At 40.7% G+C, this 22,896-nt stretch overlaps 1 protein-coding gene across 1 annotated transcript in view; it reads right to left on the bottom strand.

Annotated features, from left to right (window-relative positions):
• USP9X (ubiquitin specific peptidase 9 X-linked) overlaps positions 1–22,896 on the bottom strand; it is a 5,037,693-nt gene that overhangs the window by 359,325 nt on the left and 4,655,472 nt on the right. The window lies entirely within an intron of this gene.

Genomic DNA, 22,896 nt, shown 5'->3' with positions numbered 1-22,896 from the left:
CCCCTTTTTAGCCAAAACTCCCAGAAAGGCTTGGCTCTTCTCCTGTTTGTCCTTTAGGTGATACTTGGACAATGTGGAAAAGCACTCAAGTCATATGCTTGGCTGAAGCAGAAAACACAAAAGGCAATGACAGCAAGAAACAAATTTCTCGCAGAGACAGTATATCCAGTTAACTTTAAAACGAGAGTCTGAATCAGAGACAATACAAGACATTAGAAAGCAAAATAATGCAAAAAATACAGGAAAGTTACTATATGGAGTTGTTTACCTTTCTACTGAAAGCAAGATAACCAATGGACTAATGCTCTACTCATGTATGGTATTGAACTGTACAGCATGAAAGATCTGCAAATGACATTAGCCAACCTAATTTGGCAGTAGGAGGGAGTCACCTGAAGCTTTGGGGAAGGTGCAACTATGGTAGTGGGGTCAAGTAGGTTGGGTTACCAAAAGGCAAGATATTTATATAGTGATAACAGCAACAGTGACTAGCACAATGAACATAAATGGCTCCTCTTGTGGTTAATGACAAAAAATCCCCTGCTCCCAGACGACTTGTAAAACTCCAACTTCATCCATTGCTTTTCAATATCTTATCTGAATCACTTACTACACAGGCAAACATACCCTTATATAAAAAACACAAATCTTAACATATTGTCAGTAACAAGCATTATACATCACATCTATTTTTTATATACAATCAGTCCAACATTACATGAATTGATCAATTCCTGCCTTCTCTTAAAACTCACTCCTCAAAACATTATTCTTTACGTACTGTTCCCACAATATTATTTTTTCTATATAATTTGCTCTTACCCCTTTCTACAGATCCCATTTCCATTTTTTTACCTCTGTTACAAGATTCATTACTTCAAATATAGTTGGTTTAGACTTGGATTTCCATTTTCCAGTAAATGTTTTTTTTTGGCAGCCATTAAAATTAAACTTAACAAGGCCTTACTATAACTAGGCAATTCAGATCCAGTACCCAAACTCAAAAAGATCACTTCCTTATTTACAGTAATTTGCTCACCTAATACTTCTGATAGAGTACTCTGTACGGAATTTTTGAAGTCTGTCAACTCAGACTCCCAAAGCACATGCTCCCAGTTACTCCTTTCTTCCCCATCACACATCCAACATCTGCAGTCTACCAGAGGAAAAATTATTTGGAGTCTGTTTGGGGTATAAAAATACCCAAGCAAATGCTTCCTAGCAAAAACTTTTAAATCTTCTAGACATTGTTGCACATCTGGGAGCCATACATATGTCCTCTCATTGTCTCCTTGTGAATTGCTTAACCAATCTATCTTCCAAATCTTTTCTAACCTCTTCTGATTGATTCATATAATCATGGAATATTTTTATGCCCTACTAATTACCCCTTTTTTAATTGCAGCTTCTGCTCTGATTCAACTAAAAACTGTACGAGTGGAAGAAGGTAAGTCCACTCCAAGTACTGTAGTTCCTTTTCTATTACTATGTCGCAATACTGGACAAGAGTGTGTGTATACTTACTTGCCTTTCAATAAGTCCAGAGGGTGTTTTGCAAGAAACTCTTAAAGGAAGTAATTACTTACTGAGTGGACCCTCATAGTATCATCAGTGTGTTGGGAATAGCAATCACAACTGCACCATGGACTGTATTTAAATGCACTGGCTTTAGTGAATGCCTTTACCTGAAGAAGTCTCACCACCAGGTGGGATGAAAAGCGATTTGTGTTCACAGTTGTTTTATATATATATATATTCGTTTTTTTTTTTTTTTATTTTTGTTTGTGCTATATTAAAGAAAAGGAACTACAGTACTTGGAGTGGACTTGCCTTCTTCTGCAAGTGTCTTGGAGTGTTGTTTGGTCTCCTACTTTTCCTGGTTGTGTGTAAAAACTGTACAAGAGCAGTTTTTTTTTAACTAAGGATTCCCTATCCCTTTCTCTTTGCTTATACTCTTATCAATCCCTGATAGGGAAAGCAGCCTCTAGCCTGCAGTCCAAATGTCTTCTTGGCCTCTTCCCACTGTATTACCCCTCTCTCTCTCTAGTTAGTGGCTCCCAGTACCTTGGTTCCTTTACCATTTCCATCCCTCTCTTGCCTATTCTCTGTGCCCCTAATTGCAGTCATCCCTATCAGTAGAATCTCCATTCTCAAGTTGGCGTAGCTATTCAAATACGTTCAGCTACTTTCTCCTTAAGGATTAGCATTCAAAATTACTCTTATTATTTCTTGAACCTCCCCCCCCACTTCATCTCTTTTCACTTTTTTCATTAAACCTTTTGCTTGTATGAGTCTTAACTCTGTAGCTATAAAATGTCCCTTCGACTCACTTAATCCTAAACCACCTTATACTATTGGAAGGATCAACTTATCCCACTTAATCCTTGCCCTCTTCCCCTTCCAGATAAAATCCATCAGCTCTATTATTGTCCACAAGTTTCCTCTGGTTGATACTATGCCTGATCTTAATATAAAGCTAAAGGAAGACATTTTCACTGCTTGTATCTTGCTATCCATTATCCATAAAGAAGAGCTTCCAGCTTCTTGTTTTTTTGTATCGTATTTTTAGTGTCTTCCCACATATCCTTAGCTGCTGTAACAGATTAATTTTTAACCCATAGTCCTAAATATTTCATTTTATCATATCCCCATAAACATTGGTATTGCTGAGCTAATCCATGTGTAGGCACAGTTTACAGCTACACAGTTTGTTTTTTTCATTACGTTTATATCCCAAAAAGACTTGAAAGTGTCTCACAATGTTTCACAACAGAGCCATCCTTTTCTGTTTATCAGATACAAAATATCATCTGCAAATAAAGTCAATTTTTCTTGATTACCACACTAATTATATCCTTGAATTTCAGAGTCCCTTACTGTCTTTGCAGATGGCTCTGAATATAATAAAAACAACAGGGAAAGAAGACACCCCTGCCTGATTCCCCTGATAAGACGCAACTTATCAGAGAGGAACTCTCCCACTTCAGTTTTTGCCTCTGACACCTCTTACATCTTCCTAATTAACTCTGTTATTGTATTAGGGAATGCAAATGCTTCCATTGCCCTATTCATAAAATCTCAACTTACTCTGTTGACCGCTTTCTCTCCAAGACCCACCAAGAGCAGCAATATTTCTTACATTTGGTTTCCATCTGGATCATCATTATTCTATTAATGCTGCCAAATGCTTGCCTTCCTTATAGAAGACCACAGTGATCCATATTTATAAATTTTGGCAACACCTCTTCCATTCTTTTAGCGACTACAGACACACTTTATACTTTAAAATTGGAATGAGCCTAAATAAAGCTGGGTCTGATGGGTCTTAACCACTTGGGTATTACAGCCACCACAGCTTTCTTCAAAGATGCTGGTGTCTCTCCTCCTTATAAAATATTGTTAAACAAAAACCTTCCAGATCTTTATTGTTTGCTTCCCTCATAGATCACAAACTTCTACAGGAATACCATCTTTTCGTGGAGAGTTTCTTGCAGATTGATTATACATCAGTTTTTATCTCATCTCCTCCTATCTTAACAGACCTACTTCACATAATCGAATTTTCACTTACCCAAAAGTTAAAAGGATGAGACAACTTCACCGGACTTACTTTCATGAACACTCAGACCACTGCAATTTTGCTCCAGGAAAAGAACCATTTGGCCACCACGACAAAATAAACCAAAGACTGCCCCCCCCAGTAAATGTACAAAGTCTGATATCACACTACAGTGGGGAAAAGGGTAAAGTCCACCATGGTGACCAAGAGTTTCCTTTCACAGAGTAAAATTTCAGTGATCCGAATGTTCCTGAATGTAAGTTTTTGGTGAAGTCATCTCATCCTTTTAAGTTTTGGGTAAGTGAAAATTCGATCATGTAAAGAAGACCCGTCTTAACTGTTAATTGCTGAGCCACATCTTCCTCCAACCTTGGCACTCAACTGAGTCTTCCATAAATATTTTCATTTGTGCTTTTTCTTGATTTCCACATTTCTCTGCATTACGCAAATTTTCATAAAGTTTCCAAAATATCTCTCAAACCTCTACAGGATATATGGCTATTTTTCTTGTTAACATGCTCCCTAAGTTTGGCAGCAACCTTTTCTTTCTGTTGCATAAGTTTTTGTGCTCTAGAGTGATTACTGCTTAACAGCAATCTTTCTAAACTCATGCATATTATCCAGATACTCCATTTTCTCTCTAACAGTCTGCATTTGCACCTCCTCTTGTTCTGGCAGATACCTCCTCCCCTTATCCCATAATACTTTAATCTTTGTCAGGCCCTCTAAGTAATTCTTACTTCTTAACCACCTCTCTTTTCCATAAAACTTCACTTTCATTTTATCCCACTCACCAGTTATACCTTCAGAATAAATTTCTACCTTCCTTAATAACTCTAATAATTTCCACCACCCAACTCCTTAAATTCCTTTTTTTAATCCGGTAGGTGGGGAAGTGCAGGATCTCATTTGTACTTCACTACCCCGCACTTTTACCTTTGTCATTATTACAGCATGATCTGAAATAGTTACTGGATGTATGTTGAAACTTTACATTAAAGACACATGTACCTGTATATCTACATGTACTTGTATATCTACACCACTGTGCTTCTAGCCTCATACTACTATATACCCCTATCCTGCACATATCCCATAAACTTTCCTCATCTTCCTTTCCTGCTTACTACTATTTACTTTGCCATATCTACTATCACATCCTCACACTGTACCTTTCTACTATCTCCGTCTTCCACATATCTACCTCCTACCTTACATTCATCATATGTACTTCCTTTCTCTCTAACACACTAAGTCCCTTGTCTGTAGTTAACATGCTTATAGTTCATGTGCATAATCTCTGTTACACATATGCTGTTGACACTTTCTCTGTAAATATTTTCTATGTATTGACATTGTTCATTTGTATTTTATTGTCTATTGTACACAATTTTGTTTTGCTTTATATTGTGGAGCTTTTCTCCCCGGGCCTCCACTGAAAATGGACTCTTCTTAGGCCCAGTGGACTTTCGCGGTCAACAAATGCAATAAATAAATACCTGTGAAATACTACTGTGTAGTCTAGCCTCGTTACTGTACTTTGGGGAATACGAATATAAACTTTCCCGAGAATTCCTACTACTGAATATGTGTGTTGTATACCATATATCTTCATAAATTTCTTCAGAAATCTACCCTATTTTATGTTTTCCCTTCTAGGTTCCCCAGAATCATCCTCACAGATGCAAATCAAGTTCCAGTCCCTATGTACAAGTAATATTCTCTGTTGAAAGATGATTTTTCCCAAAAATTTCTTAAGCTCAACAGCAGTTTTTGGCAGAATCTAAATATATGCCAGCATAACCCTCCTTCCTTGCTAGTAACCCATTGTCATCTTTTTCCCCTCTTCTATCACTATTAGAGTTCCTCTAGCAAATAGTATAAGTACTTCCCTTTTCCTTTGCTCCTGATACTCTCCTGAATATTCCCTCCTGTAATCTTTTCTTCATCAAATTCACATGTTCATTTCTTTCCAAGTATATCTCTTGTAGCATTACTTGCACTCTGCATTTCTTAATATAATTTAATACTCGTTCCCTTTTGTCTATACCCTGTGAGGCCATTCACATTCCAAAATATTATGTTTACTGTAGCCATTATGATAAGAAGCTATTATTCCCATTACATAGGACAGTTTTTAAATGTCTATTTCCAACTACTGTGTTACATGCAGCCACTAATATTTGGCAGGTTGATCTTTTATACAGTTGTTTCATGTCACCTCCATTTGAACCTATGTAACATTTTACAAGAGTTTTTGCATTAATAAATACCCTCAAACAAACTCCCCAGAACATCCCTATAACATATTAATGTAAAGTAAACGCACAAAACTGTGCATATTTTCAAATAATGAAGATTAACCCTCCTGATAGGAACAACTGTCCCAAACTGACAGCTACACACAAAGGCAAAGCCTAACCTAAATTAAAGTTATCCATGCTAACGCACACGTTACAGCCTGTACTCCTATTTACACTGACTGATATCTGTTCATATTGTTATTACCCTCCCAAATGTGAAAAACAAAGTTTTCAGAAAACATGCAAGTAAACGTTTAGCCTTACGAAAATGTACAGTGGCTGCCTTTATATAAAACTAAATTATACACTGTTCTAGTAAATCTATCCAGCCATCCTCAACCCCCTTTTTCCCATTTTGCACAAGAAGTTGGGGTGTCACTTCAACAGTGACAATCATCCCGAGCCACGATTTACACTGCCGTGTGGCAAGCCCTTCCGCGGTAGTTCATCCATACCACTCACTCGCACATGCATTCACACCTGCGGCCAATTTAGTGTGTCAAATCCACTTACTGCATGTCTTTGGAGTGTTGGAGGAAACTGGAGCTCCAAGAGGAAACCCACACGACCGAAAAGATGACATGCAGACTCCGCAGAGAAGGCACCCCAGCCGAGAATCAAACTGGAGAACCACTAGAACACTGTTCTAGTAAATGCATTAAATAATAACTCAGGATGATGTACGATAGATACTTAATGGAGTAGTGCACAAAAATAGGTTAGTGCTTTCACCATATCGTACATCATCCTGAGTTATTATTCCTACTATTTCCATTTGTATACTGGATATTGTGGATTACTGATGTTTCGTGGACTTTGAATGAATTGGTTGTTTATCTACTGTGTCGCTCCAGCCGCTTTGGGTTTACATAAAATTAAAAAGTACCAATTTACTTCAGTATTTATCACATACAACAATCACTAAAATAATGTACTGTATCATATACAATTTATATTATAAAATGATTTGTACAAATGTTATCAAAAATTGTTTTACTTGCAGTTTTTTCCCGTTTCTCACTCTTTTTTTCCTTTTAAGTCCTTCCAAACATTAATGATGACATGGGGCATATGCCTGTCAGTCCCCTAACAAGTTTAACAAAATAAGCAAAATCTAATCTTTCTCAGCCACTTTTTCTTGTAAAGCCATATTTCACAAACGTGACTGCTTTATAGTCTCACATTTCTTCACGAATTTCAGTGTTGCTGGTCTGCTTTCTGTTCATCTGCATTTCTCAACCCGGTCTCAAATCCTGTGCATCTTTCTCTCAAGCATTTTCCTTTGGAGCACTGGAGCAAGTTTTACTGGCAAAGTCTCTCCATGAGTCTTACCATAAGAAGAATGATTAGCAGAGCTCCCTTCTTGATGGCTCACCCGTTGTTTGACACATTTTTCTACTTCCCTCCTTAGACTGTTCTGCATCAAAAATTACTTTGATTCTCCAGGGAAAAAATATTCTGAAGACAGTTGGATACAGCAGCTTGAATCTTGCACTTCCCTGATTGTGGATTAAATTTGTTTCTCTTCTGCCTGGTGTACAGTGAGTAATCTAGCTCCACAAACATTCTTATTGTCTGCAACTTTTTGTATTTTGTCCTTCTGCCAAAGTTTTATCAGGATCAACACTTTCTGCTGGTAGGATTATGTCTTTACTAATGCAGGTCTTGGCTGTTTTCTCATGGCTAGGTTTGGAGCATACACATAGTGGGCCCTTTCAAGTAACAATTCCCTCTGTGTAATACCAGTCCAGTTGCTTATTAGTGCCTTCATAAAATCAATACAGTCTGTTCCTTCTAGCTTATTTGGTGCAGCACTCAATCTCAGGTTTTCCCTATGTTCTCTGTCCTCCAATTCTACCATTTTTTTAAACATCTCTTCTTGAACAGTCTCATACTCCGCCTTTCCTTCATTTCAGCTTTTGATTTTTGCGGTTTTATCAGCTCAGCTGAATAATGTATATATTTAAAGCTTAAGACCATTTTCCAGCCTTTTGTTACTTGAGTTGATATATTCCTTCAGTGGTTTGTTTACTTTAATCAGCTCTGAGCACATCTTGACTTATCGTTCCTCTAAATTACTGGAAGCCATGTCTTGCACCAAAGTTGGAGTGTGAACTGTTTTTTGCTGAACAGCTGTAGGATTCTTTCTGGTTAGTGTCTTCTCTTCCCCTTTTCTAGTTGAGGCTCTCTTAGTTCCTGTTTGCTGGCATACAGGCGATATACTTGCTAGCCAGCAACTGAATTTACTAAAAGTGACAGTTCCTAGCCCTTCTCTTTCAGTATCTTTTTTCGCACTGGGAAAACTGAAGTTAAGCTGTTGACCAGTGTGCAGACATCTTGGAAACTCTGTTTTTCTCCACTTTCTTATGCAAAGCTAAAGTCTGACATGTTAATCCATCCAGTTTGGTAAAAATCTATTCCCAGCTTTCAGATAATGACCTTCTTGAATAAGGAAGAATACCTAAAAACATAATCATTGCAACTATGCCAATTTAACTTTTGGACTTTTTAATTTGCATAGAAAAAGAGCTCTAAATATTGTTGGCTTAACACAACTTTCTGTACTCATGCTACATGTGGTAACAGTATCAAAAATAAGGTTACTATTTAAGTATGTCAATTATCCACATTACAAATAGGATAAAAATGCAGAAAATATCAAATAATATATCTTAATTATGGAAGCAACCCGTTAATCGGTGTATGATTAACTAATTCTGTGTAGTGCAGTCTCACCTCTTTCAGATCTAATGACCACAGGCCCATGTTGTAAAGTTGACTATTACCCTCATAATCTCTACCATGAATTAAGTTGGATGGTCCTTTGTATGCCTTTATAGTGCTTGTCAAAGGTGGGCACTCTGAGTGCAGTAGAGCAAACCATTAAATGACACTTCCTTAGGTAGGTCTGAGAACATAAATACTTGAGCAGCTGCAATCCAGGACGACTAGCAAATCACTACTTGGAACTATGTGAGCAGACCTGAGGAACATGTCTAAGCAATACTATCTGGCATGTTCTTAGACTAACATGACTTCCTACAGATATTTTCAGTGGACTTTTCTTTTTCCTTATGGTAAATGTTAAAATTAAATACTAAACACAGGTATACCTCTCCAACTGTAGAGATTTTAACAGAATGTCCAGATTTTGGCCACAGTTTTTGTCTGTTTTTCATAAAATTGCGGTTTTCTACCATATCTGTGGTAAACCATTAGACTGAAGTTAGAAATAATGACAGACATTTGAGTTTCAGACTTCATATCCCTTAGTAAACTCATGCTAATACAAAACCTGTTATTCTAACAACTTTCTAAAACTGTAGGAACAATATTTAAAAATTGTCCCACTTTTATTTATGGCTTTTGTGATGCCCGTGCACTGGCCCACCAATCAAGGAGTCTCAATCCTCACCAGTGTGGGGCATCCATATAGGGAAAGGATAATAAATACACACACAGTAAAAGTACAATTTCCCTTAAGAGCACACAGAGATCACAGTCAGTCTGGGGTTGGTTTCTACCTTTCGCTACAGGTCCCCAATAAGACTCCCCACTGGCACAGCTATACGGTCCAGATCTCAGCCTAGTGGGCAAGCTAAAACCTCCAGCACCCTCTCTGTCCAACCAGTGCTTTGTGTCCCTGCCCAAGTAGCTGACACACATACACTTTGAGATAAGAGTCTATACAACCACACAGACACTCCTGGGGAAGGCTGGCACAGGTTCTCCAGCTGTGCCCCTTTTACCCAGAATATACGGTAGAAATCACTGCTACCACACAGCTAATATTTATCATCTACTAAAAGGCCCTTATGAAGGGTGTCCAATTATTATTGTACAATATTATTATCCAACTGGTAAGTGCAACCAGTCAAGACTTATTTGGAGTGACTTGGTACAGTATCACTATATACATGCAATGTACTCTTAGAACTTAAATTATCAACACACAAAACAGCCACAGCTGAAAGGTTTAAAAATATTTAATAATAAATAATAAAAAAGACAAGACAATACTTATTACTACACAGTGCTAGTCAAGAATGAGTTCAGAGATCACAGAGAAATGTTTAAAATAAAGTTCTGATATCACATATCTAGTCTAATACTATAGACTCTGTTGCATATTGTCTACTCAGAGGCGAGCTCTGCTTAACATACAAGACCATGTCAAACCCAGAGCTGTTGGACATGCTACACTTAAAGAAATCCCAATCCCTCAGAGCCACACGCTCCAAGGATCTAACCCTTGTCATCACAATAAACAAAACATGCTGGAGGGATAGGTTCCTGACCCAGAGACTCCCCAGACTCTGGAATAAATTGCCCACACATGTCAAGCAGAGTGCCTCTTTGGCCCTCTTCAAAAGGAACCTTAACGATTGGATGGGAGAAAGGAAATTCACCCCGGGGATCACGTCAGTTACCCTGCTAGACAGGGGTCCAGGGAAGTAAATAGTGTGGGAAGAAATAGCCAGTGAATTGTCATGGCTAGGCTTGTATAGGCCCTAGGGCTGATAGCCTAGTACCAACCTATGGACCTAATCTTTCTAATTCCTAGCTATTTCTAAGAGAAAACAATAAAGTCTAAGATCCTACTTACATATAGAAACAGGCAGTCCTGGTGGTGATGGATGTTCTCAAGACAAATGCTCTCATGCCCTGATTCCCTCTGTCCTTTGATAACACAGTACCACTGATTCACTTCAGACTACATCATTTCTTTCTGGTTCCCAGGCTAACAGAAGTCAAAGGTTAATGGCCCCTTTGATCTTGCAGCTGGTCAGGAACCAGAGCAATAAAAGAAATTATATATGCAAATTCCAGCCATTAACTCTGGCCTCAAAACAATAAGCAGAATTCCTTCATCCAGACATATCGGCTCCGAATTTTGACATCAAAGACAGTCATAAAATGCTTGACTTGGCTTTTTTTTTTTTTTTTTTTTTTTTTTTTTTTTTACACAGCAGAGTACACTGTTGTTACATTTTTGCAGCTCAATATGCAATGTAGTACATTCACACTTAAGAGAACAAGCCTGTGGCTTACATTAATATTTACAAATGACAGAATTATCCACAAAATTCTATCTGGGTAGGCTGGCAGCCTTCACTTATCTTCACAGCTATGCCCAGATTTCTTGCTGTAAGAGGTTGAGAGATACGATTATACAGGCACTGACACAATGCTTCAGAACAGAATAGTACAGCTGCATCTTGCATGCTCATTTAAGAAAGTAAACAAAAGGGACATGTAAACAGTACAGTTGTGTACACTTACCACAAAAGTAGATGTTAGAGTGTATTCACTGTTGCAGTCCTAACCAATGGGTTATCCGGCTCCCGGGTAGCCCTCGATTGGCCAGAATACCAAAGGTAAGTAAAAATGGCGTCGGCTGTTGACGGTTGTAAAGGACATCAGGGCGCCCAATACAAAAGGAGGCAGCCAATGTCACTTCCTCAGTCTTTCTTGCCATAACTGTCAGAAGCCCCCAGAAAACAAGGCCTAAACCAAAATTAGCCTACACCTTAGAAAAAGAGGAAAGGGGGAAGGAGGGAGGAAAAGCAGGACTGCAACAGTGAATTCACTCAAACATCTACATTTATGGTAAGTGTACACAACTGTACTATGTTCATCGTGTTTCACTGTTGCAGTCCTAACCAATGGGTTGATTACCAAAGCCCAGAGAAAAGGGAGGAGGAACCAACAGAATCAAGGATGGGAGATAATGCCCTGCAGAACAGCAGTGGCAAACCCTGCCCTGGCTCTAGAAAACAAAGGCAAATTATAATACTTTGTGAAAATGTGAACAGAAGACCATGTGGCAGCCTCCAAAATGTCTTTAGTAAGGACACCCCTTAAAAAGGCTGCAGAAGTGGAAGCTGCTCTAGTTGAGTGGGTCCTAACCCCTTGAGGAGGAACCTTGCCATGAAAGGAATAACAAAAAGTAATACAATGAGCAATCCATTTAGAAATTGTTTGCTTAGAAACAGCCTTGCCCTGGGCTCCAGGGGCAAAGCTGACCAATAGCTGTGCTGATTTCCGAAGGTCTTTAATACTGTCAAGGTAAAACCTGAGTTGTATTTGCACATAAAGAGAATGTAGGATCCTTTCACCTCTCTATGTTATCTCTTTGGATGCCACCATTTTTGATTTCTCCATGTTGAGTGTGTAACCCAGGGAAGAGAGAAGAGTCTTTAAAAATTCTAGATCCTTTAACAGCTGCTCCTGAGAATTTGCTTGAATTAGACAGTTGTCCAAGTATGGATAAATCTGAATTTTCTTTTGCCTGCAAAAAGCAATGACTGGAGCCAGACACTTTGTGAAAACTCTGGGAGCAGTAGATATGCCAAAGGGCAGCGCAGAGAATTGATAATGTTGCCTGCCCACCCTGAAACGAAGGTATTGCCTGCAACTTTCCCTGACAGGGATGTGCAGATAAGCTTCTTTGAGATCCAATGTTACCATCCGGGAATCTTTTTCTAACATTGGCAGTAACTGATGTAGAGTGAGCATTCTGAACTTTGGAATGATCAAGAAAGAGTTCAGGATGGATAGATCTAGGACAGAACGCCAGGTGCCTTCTTTTTTTGGAACTAGGAAAAGTCTGGAATAGAAACCTTGGCCTACCTGCTGAGCAGGAATGGATTCTATTGCTCCCAGATGTAACAGACAAAATTTGCTTTTCTACTTCTGCCCTTTGGTTTGGAGGAGCATCCGGGAATCCTTTGGGTACTGCAAATTTGTGGAAAAAAACTTGTGCCCTAGGGATACAGTTCTGAGTACCCGTTTCTCGTCTGTGATGGTGGCCCAAACATTTGTAAAAAGGGCCAACCTTCCCCCCCTAAAGGACTCAACGAGGCAGGCAAGGACAGGCAGAAGTTGGACAGAGTCATTGAGAATGTTTAGATTGAGATGCAGGCTTAGAACTTCCCGTCTTGGAAGAGGAAGCCTGCCAACGCTTAGACCTTTGAGGGATAGCCACCTGTCCCCTAGATGATTTGTAACCTCTAGTCCTAGAACGGCTCTGTCTGCTGGTATCAGGGAACGTCCAACTCTTAGATGGGTAATTCCTGCTAAAGCGAGGAGACTGAACATGCAGAAAGTTGGTCTGCATAGACCTGGCCATGTCTTCCATCTTCTTGAGCACTTCCTCTGCTTTGCTGCCAAAAAGACTGTCCTTATGCAAAGGTACATCTAAAAGCTTAGCCTTAACAGGGTCTGGTAGGGGCTGCTTCCCTGAGCCAAGTGTGCCTTCTAATAACAGAGCCAGTAGCTGTAGCCCTACAGGTTTCTAGAATGTCAAAACCACAATGTAAAGAATGTTTATTGACTAGACTGGCAGAATTCAGCAAATCCTGCATATCCTTACTCTCTGCCAACTAAGGCACACCTGCTATCCTAGATTTAATAGCTTCCAAGGTGTGCTGCTGGTACTTCAGCATATGAAAAAGACAATTAGTAGACCTAATAGCAAGAATGGCAAAGGTATAAACCTTTTTACCCCACCTATGTAGGTTCCTGGATTCCCTGTTAAAAGGGACACGATTTTTAGTAACAGTGGCCTTAACTCCTTTAGGGCCTTGAGAAATAACCTCTGGATCAGCCAACGGATTCCTGAAAAGAAACAAATGAGAATCAGGAATTCTACAGTACCTGTCAGGTTTCCTGGGAGCAGGAGGAACTGAAATGGGAGTCTAGGAATTTTCCAGAACTTCCAACACAGGTGGAACAGCTAAAGGCTTATGCTGAGGCAAATCCAAAAACTCACGAATCCTTTTCTTAGAAAGGGGGTAATTCTGACTTTCCCATTTAAAATGTTCCCTGAGAGTATTTCAAGTATCACCAAAAGAGAAATCTTCTGGAGGAGAAGCAGAAGGGATGGACTCCTCTGCGTCTGAATCCTCAAAAGGAGAGAAAGCTTGAGAAACTTCAACAGAAATACTAGAAGTATCCGAACCTGAAAACGACAAAGCCTCAGGAGAGACATCCCTACCTCTTTTTGAAGGAGGAGGCTGTGAACCCCTAATAAGAGTCAAAAGGTCATCACCCATTTTAACCATTTGAGAATGAGGGGTACAAGAAGAAACTGGAGCCTGCTTCTTCACAGGCTTACAACTGGAAGATTTATCTGCAAGTCTAAACGACTCGGGAGGCCTGGCAACCGCCGAAGTTGTAGTCGGAAGTCGTTGGTATGAGCTTGCTGTCTGAATGAAGAACGGAGGTCTCGGACACCGGAGTCAGCTTCGCGGCTCCAGATCCAGCTGAAGAGGCAGCAGGAAGAAGGTCAGAAGGCAAAATGGATGCTGGAGGACTGGGGACCTCTGAAATGGTCTCAACCAAGGCCTGTGGTTGAAAATCTGTGGGCTGCAGGGGCTGCAAAGGCACCTCATTGGCTACCGCATGACTGATGACCAACCTAACATCATCAGAGGACTTGACCTTTGGAAGCCTGTCGCAGTCCTTATCTTTACGCTTCTTGGGGATATCCGAAGCCTGAAGACCAGCGGACACCATACCAACAAATGTAGACCAAACTCTAAAATACTTAGCTAAAAGCTTAGCCAGACGATGAATAGTATGCGGATTAAAGGAAGCACAAAGATCACAATTAGGAATGTCGTGGTCAAGGCCTAAACAAATAATACAATAGGAATGAAAATCACTATGGGGAATCTGCTTTCCACAGGTATGACAATTATTAACCTTTTTTGACATTCGTTAAGGCAAGAAACGAGGATCCCCAATGGGGTACTTAGCTGTAGTTGACTTCAACTTTGTAGTCAGAAACAAAAAAAGGTAAACTGCCGACTGGCACTCGTGCAAGAAATGCTTCTGCTTCGGGCTCCGCGGCAAGGAAGACTAAAGAAGTGACGTCGGCTACCTCCTTTTGTATCAGATGCACTGACGTCCTTTACAACCGTCATTTTTACTTACCTTTGGTATTCTGGCCGATCGAGGGCTACCAGGAGCCGGATAACCCATTGGTTAGGACTGCAAGAGTGAAACACGATGAACATCAATAATTTACATTAACAATATTTTATTTGGTCAGGTACCTCTGAAGAACTGCAGAATTTTAATGTATTTAAATCACGTGAATTAATTTTTCAAGTTTGTTATGCATTTTTGTTTTAACAAGATTAATTTGGACATTTTACTTTTTAAGGAGAATGGAAAGTTAACAACTGCCCTTTGCCATAAAGTAGCAAGTAAAGTACAGTTTTGTACCTACCATAAATGTAGATGTTAGAGTGTCTTCACTGCTGCAGTCATTACACTTGGGTTATCCTGCCGTCAGGCGGTCCCGCAGTCGGCCAGAGTTCCAAAGTCTTGGTCCGGCGTCGGTTGTTGTCACTTCTTCCCTGACATCAGTGCGCCAGGGGGTATATATAAGATGCAGCCGAAGACATTTTCTTCAGTTTTTCTTGCCCCAGATGTCAGGTGCCCCCAAATAGGTAGGCAATACATAATGGTAATAAAACATACAATAAAGGTAAACAACAAAACCTTCAGTTACCAGCAAATACACCACATAGGTAGTATAGGGTTGAAAGGTACAGATAAGTCCCAGCTAAGAAAGAGGGGATGGCGGGTGGGTAACCTGGACTGCAGCAGTGAAGACTCTCGAACATCTACATTTATGGTAGGTACAAAACTGTACTATGTTCATCGTGTTTCACTGCTGTAGTCATTACACTTGGGTTGAATCCCAAAGCTGAGGTAGGGTGGCTGGTTCTATAGAGGATTTGGGGTGGCTATGATGCCCTGCAGCACTGCAGTGGCAAAGCCAGCTCTGGATCTAGAATAAAGAGGCAAGTGATAATGCTTGGTGAAGGTGTGCACTGAACTCCAAGTTGCAGCTTCCAAGATATCTTTGGTAGGTACTCCTCTAAGGTAGGCAGTTGAAGTGGCTGTTGCCCTGGTGGAATGTGGCCTAATCTTACTAGGTACAGGTTTCCCATGCTGTGTGTAGCAGAACCGAATACAGTGTCCTATCCACTTAGAAATGGTCTGCATTGAAATAGCCTTTCCCTGCGATCCTGCAGCATATGCTACAAACAATTGCTCAGTTTTTCTGAAAGCTTTTGTTTTGTCCAAGTAGAAACTTAATTGTCTGTGTATGTCAAAGGAATGCAGAAGTTTCTCCCCTTTATTCTGGGGATTTGGATAAAAAGTGGGCAAATGAATAGTTTGATTAAGAGCCACACTGGATACCACATTAGGCATAAATGAAGGTTTTGTTCTTAAAGAAACCCTGTCTTGGTGAAAAATGATGAAAACCTCCACTGCCATTAGTGCCTGTAACTCTGAGACTCTTCTTGCTGAGGTTATTGCCAGACACAGAGCTGTTTTCCAGCATATATATTTTAATTCTGCTGAATTGGCTGGCTCAAAAGGAGGTAAAGTTAGTTCTTCCAAGACAAAATTGAGGTCCCAAGTTGGTGTTGGTGCTCTCCGGGGCGGTCTTATGTTTTTAGCCCCTCTGAGGTATTTATTGTTTTAGCAATGGATGAGAGGAAATAGGAGGATCTGTGTTGTAATGAGCTGAGATGGCAGAGGCGTGGATCTTAATGGATGAAAAGGATAGTCCTTTGTTCAGCATCTCAGTCAAGTATTGTAGTATCTGAGGAATATTTGGGACAAGAGGGTCAAAGCTTTGAGCCTGGTTCCAGGCACAGAATCTTTTCCACTTTTCTGAATAAGATTTCCTGGTGCTAGGCCTCCTGGCCTCCAAAATGACATTCATAACAGCTTTCGAGAGTGGTGTCTGTTTGACTAATGAATCTGCCATGCAGCCAGGTTTAAAGTTTTGAGCTGACTGTGCAGGATCTGATTGTCTTGTTGAGTCAGAAGGTGCAGAGTTTGAGGTAAAATCCATGGTGGGCCTTGAGCTAAGCTCTTTAAGATTGGGTACCAGTGCTGGCGTGGCCAGTCTGGGGCAATCAGGATCATCTGTGGTTTTTCTTGTCTGGCTTTTAGGAGTACTTTTGAAAGGAGAGGCAGTGGTGGGAAGGCATAAACTTTTAGGCTTCTCCAGCTGAACAAGAGAGCATCAACTTTCCATGCTTGTGTGTGATAAGTCCTTGTGCAGTATCTTTGTAGTTGGCAATTCTTTGGGGTGGCAAAAAGATCTATGTCTGGGAACCCCCATTTCTGCGTTATCATGCTGAAAACTTGTGGATTTAATTTCCACTCATGAGGATCCATGATGTTTCTGCTTAAGTCGTCTGCCAGAGTATTTTTCTTTCCTGGCAGGAATTGTGCCTGCAGATGAACTTGATAGGTTAGAGCTGTGTTCCACAAGATCATGGCTTGTCTGCATAGGGGATAATAATGAGTGCCCCCTTGCTTATGTACCACATAACTGTGGTGTTGTCTGTCTTTAATAATAGTTGTCCTGTATGCAGAAGGCCCTTGAAAGCTGTTAGGGCATTTTGTACAGCCAACATCTCTTTTTGATTAATGTGAAGATGCATTTGGTCTGCGGTCCACTTGCCCTGAATGCATTTTCCTGCCATGTGTGCTCCCCAGGTGTAATCCGAAGCATCTGTTGTTAGTGTTTGCCTGGCTGTGGGTAGAGTGAAAGGCTGTCCCTTGTTGAGGTGACATGCCTGTGCCCACCATCAAAACTCCTGTTGTAGGCAGGGAGTTAGTGGTATTACTACTTCCAAACTGTGACAGTGTTGAGTCCAAACACTTTTTAGGTACCATTGTAAATTCTTCATATGCAGTCTGGCATATGGAATTAGAAGTATGCAAGATGCCATGAATCCCAAGGCCTGCAGAATTTTTCTTGTAGGGAGTTGGGTGTTTGTTGCCATCAATTGAAAGTACTGAGTCAGTTGTCCTTGCTTGTCTGGCGTGAGATAAGCCATCTGGCCATTGTATTTAAGCTGGCACCCAGGAATATTATCTCTTGTGAGGGCACTAGTTTTGATTTATTTTCGTTTACTGTGTACCCTAGGCAAATTAGCAATCTTTTTACAAACGACAGATGCTTTAGAAGAATGTCCTTGCTCTCTGCTTGAGTAAGACAGTCGTCCAGGTATGGATATATTTGAATTCCTTTTTGTCTGCAAAATGCAATTACTGGAGCCAGGCACTTTGTGAAGACCCGGGGTGCAGTAGATAAGCCAAAGGGCAGTGCAGACAATTGGTAATGCATTGAACCAGCTATGAATCTGTGGTATCTTCTGCAATTTTGTCTGATAGGGATATGCAGGTATGCCTCTGAGGTCCAAAGTAGCAAGCCAAGCCTTCTTGCCCAGCATGGGAAGAAGCTGCTGTAGTGTCAACATTTTGAATTTCGGAACATCCAGGTAAGTATTTAGAGTAGAAAGGTCTAGCATGGGTCTCCAGGCTTTGTCCTTTCTGGGAACCAAGAAAAGTCTCGAGTAAAATCCTTGTCCCTGTTGTGGCACTTTTGGATAGCTCTCATGTCCATGAGGGCTGTAATTTGTTTTTGTGCCACTGCCCATTGATTTTGTGGCTGGTTTGGCATTCCTTTTAGTCTTGGTAGAGTGTGAAAGTGGAACCTGTAACCTTTAGACACGATGTTCAGAACCCATTTGTCTTGGGTGATTATATGCCAATTTTGAGAAAAAAGTGCTAGTTTTCTCCCTAAGGGAGCTGCCAAAAGGTAAGTTTGGCATTTGAAGGGGGAAGTCACTGATACTGTTTCCTATAAGGTTGTGACTTGTCTTCACCTCCTTTAGAGGTTGTAGCACCCCACTGTCGTGGTCTGTAAGAGCCTTGGGCCTGAGATCTGCTTCTTGGGCATCTGTATCTGCCTCTTTGTGGTCTGTCTGACACTGGAAAGGACCAATTTTTTTGTAGGTCAATTTCTACTAAATCGAGGTGGCTGTACCTGTAAGAAATCATTTACTGTTTGCATAGATTTTGCCTTATCCTCCATTTTCTTTAATACCTCTTCTGCCTTAACACCAAATAGAATATCCTGCTGTGAAGGAGCATCCAATAATTTAGCCTGAACATGATCAGGTAAAGCTTGTTCTTTTAACCAAGCATGCCTTTGAATCACAGATCCTGTAACTGCTGCTCTACAAGAAGCCTTTAATGAATCAAAACCACATTGCAAACTATGTTTTCCCACTTGTTCAGCTGCATGCAATAATTCCTGCATTTCCTTATGGTCAGGATGTTCTGAAACTGTAATCATTTTCTGTTTTAGCAGAGACATTAAATATTGTTGGTATTTAAGCATGTGGAACTGGCAATTTAAAGCTCTCACTGCTAAAGTTGCAGAAGTGTAAACTTTCTTCCCCATCTGTCTAATGCTCTAGAATCCCTGTCAGGGGGAACTGGATTCTTAGCCGTGGAAGCCTTTACCCCTTTGGAACCCTGGGAAATAGTTTCTGGATCAGCAGCAGGGTTTTTATAAAGAAATTTGTGCGAGTCAGGGACTCTGTAGTACCTGTCTGGCTTGACTGGTGCAGGGGCAACGAATCAGGATTTAAACTGGATTCAGAGAACACATCATCCACAATATCTAACACTGGTCGAATAGCCAGGGGTCTGTGCTGAGGTAATAAGAGAAAGTCTCTGAGCCTTTTCTTGGATTCTGAGTAATCCTGGCCCTCCCAATGGAAATGCTCCCTCATGGTATGTAAAGTTTCCCCAAAAGAATAATCCTCAGGAGGAGAGGCTGAAGGAATAGATTCTTCAGCATCTGAGTCCTCATAGGGGGGTAAAGAGTATCCATGGTCTGAAGAGGAATCAGAAGAAACGGAAACCTGGTCAGAGGAATCATAGTCTGTATCCTGCCTAGGCCTTTTATCAGGAGGGGGATGGGAACCCCTGATCAGAGTAATTAAGTCTTCGGCCATTTTGAGCATTTGTTTTTAGGCATGGAGGCCTGTCCAGGTGAATGCTGTACTTGCTTCTTTGTCTTTAATGGGGTTTTAGACTTGGCTGTAGTTTTTATGGTAAGCTGTGAAGGTCTGAAAACACCCTCAGAAGCCGATGCCTGCTCAGCGGCTCCGGACCCATCTGAAGGGTTAGTTTCCGTAGGCCCAACACCTTATCCAGAGGCCTAGACATCTCCATGTGGGAGTTGGAGGCGGCCTGTGGCTCTGAGGTAGCGGGTGTCAGGGGCTGCAAAAACGCCTCACTGTGAACCGGCGACTGGCCTAGAAGAGGCTTCGTCAGTTTTGGGCCTCGGATGCCTGTCCTTATCCTTGTCTTTGCATTTTTTATGTATTCCGGTCATTGGTTGATCCGACGGCATGGTATAATTAAACCTTTGGCCAAAGTAATGGCGAGCAAAACCAAACCGATGTTTAATAGTGCGCTTGTTAAATCTAGCGCAAAACCAACAACTAGTGACATCGTGGTCTGGGCCTAGGCATGGAATACAGTAAGAATGAAAATCCTTATGAGGTATTTGCTTCCCATAAGAAATACAATTATTAACTTTTACTGACATCGGTCTGAGGCAAGAAAAAGTTTCCCCAATGGGGTACTTAGCTTTATAGAAGACTTCGGTTCTGAAATTCGAATTGAAAATCTCAGGAGTCGGCCGACCGGCACTTGCGAACTGCTTTTGCTTCGGGCACCGCGCGGCAAGAAAGACTGAAGAAAATGGCGTCGGCTGCATCTTATATACCCCTGGCACACTGACGTCAGGGAAGAAGCGACAGCAACTGCCGCCGGACCAAGACTTTGGAACTTTGGCCGACTGCGGGACCGCCTGACGGCAGGATAACCCAAGTGTAATGACTGAAGCAGTGAAACACGATGAACATCAGCTGCTTATATTTTAATAGCATGCATCCCTTATGGCTTAAAAGAAATGTAACAAAGGGGCAAATAATTAGAACAAGCGGACTTACTTATGGCAGAGGCACATTTGAGAAAAAAAAGTTTTAAAAGATAAGTTTACAAGGGGATACCCAACAAGGAATGGTGGAGAGATTTTTTTTTTCTGTTATGCAAGAAGGGAGTTTTAATACAAGTCTGACATTTTAGGTGTAGGGCAAAGAAATGATATGGGTCACTGGGACAGGATAGAAACATTATTTGCTGAGAAATTAATTTCAAAACAGTTAAATAACTGATAACTGACATATTTAAGTGCATTTCCTAAAACAGAAGTTGCAATAGGCAGTAATCCACTATTTTGATATAAGAGGGAAAGATTATTTTTCGGATAAGAAAAGGAATCCACATTTAGAAGGGGGATTATTTGAATTCTTTACTGATTGGGGTTGACAAGGTATATGTGGAGAGGCTGAAATACCTGGTATTCTTACATGCAAGACAAAAAGGGTGATTTATACTGCCATTTGTCAAAAAAGTTCTACATTTTACATAGGATGGATATGCAGAGCACGGTTTAAAAAGCATTATGAACAAGTTTATGCTAAGTTAAAAGATGAAGTGAATGATTCAGCAAAGCATGGTATGACGTGTAAGGGAAAAAGGGAAGTATATTTAAATTTGCTGTACTGGAAGCAGTTGCTTCTACTTATAGGAAAACTATAACTAATGTATTACATTGGAGAGAATATGCTTAGCAAACAAAATTAAACACTTGTTATGAACTTGGTGTGAATGATGTTAAATGTTAAGGTCTTTTTTAAAAAGGAGACATATTAAACATAAATTGGCCATTATGTCATGTGACTGCTAAGCATTTGTGCTTTTTTTTTGCCACAGCCTGAAGTTGTCTCTATGAGGGATGAAAGCACTTGCTGTGAAGTTTTGTTTAATAACGTTTTGTGATTTTCAAGGTATTTTACATATGGTAAAAGGGACAAATAAAGAACAGAAATCAATCAATGGATAGGAGTCGGTTGGTTACCCACTCGTCTGCTTTTCTTATTTCTTTTTCATTTTATTAATTTTGAACCATTAAAGCTTCTTCAGTAAATTACCAAGTCTAATTAACAACCATCTTTGCATGTATATAAAGTACTTTTGCTCAGGAAGTGAAAAAGATTCAATAAGGAAAGCTTTAGAGTGGAACTGCAAGTTAGCCACAACTGTCTTAGGAGGGAGGGCCCCTGAAATCAAGTGACTCAAAGGGCTGCATCCCTGTTCAGGCCCGTCAGGTATGAGCCCTAGCTAATCAATCAGAGGTTGGGTGGTGCCAGTACCCCGGGATGCATCACCTCCCTAATTGAAAGAGATGAAAGCACCTCTCCCCTAGTCCCCATCTGATCCACCAACAGGGGAATGCCGTAGACTTGAAACCTTGCTATCTAAAGATAAGCATAACACCCACAGCAGCCTGTAGGGAGTGGGTGGAGGGCAGGGCATGAGTCAGCCTAATATCAGACTTACCTGAAGGAAGACTAGGCTACAGTCTGCCTTCCAAAGAGTCTGTCCCCTTCCCATATGTGTCTGAGACAGTGTGGTAGAACACATTACTAATTCTTACTCATGGACAATTCAAGAGATGCTGTAGTTCTTGACATGGTGCCTCTTCCCCGGGATTGTAATGGGACTTAGGACTATTAGTGCAAGTTATGACTTTCATGACAATCACACTAACATTCAGAATTTTTACCAAATATGTGAATGCAGAAATTTCACTAATAGCAGCAAGGATCATAACCTGAAATGTATCAGTGCAAAAAAATACTGGTGGGCTCAGTATCGTCCTTGCTTACATATTGACACATTACATCATGGGCATACATTAAGAACAGACAAGTGGAATTCCTCAACACAGAGCCTACTAAGTTTTTTGACGAATTCTAAGCCAGTCCAGTGACTTACAGGTATAAAGCTTTGATTATGACCAAAGCAATCGGGTTTGATTAGCAGCTTAGGCAACAAACAGGCTGGCAGACAGGATGGGCACCTCCTACCCTGGGAGAGGAGGGTGGGTGGTTCGCTGGCCAGCGGTGCTGATTGCTCTGGTGGTATGAGTCTATAGTTTAGACACTACTAAAAGCAGGAGCCAGTCTTGAGAGGGAGAGGACTGCTGACACAGGTGTGTATGTCACCATGCTGGGGTGGGGTTAGGGCCACAGAAGAAAAAGACTAAGTGCCAGGACACCC

Source organism: Protopterus annectens, chromosome 5.part0, assembly GCF_019279795.1.
Source record: "Protopterus annectens isolate FY-2018-M chromosome 5.part0, PAN1.0, whole genome shotgun sequence".
NCBI classification, from domain to species: Eukaryota; Metazoa; Chordata; order Ceratodontiformes; family Protopteridae; genus Protopterus; species Protopterus annectens.
The sequence above is the reverse complement of the archived record's forward strand: the minus strand, read 5'-3'. Positions and strand labels throughout refer to the sequence as shown.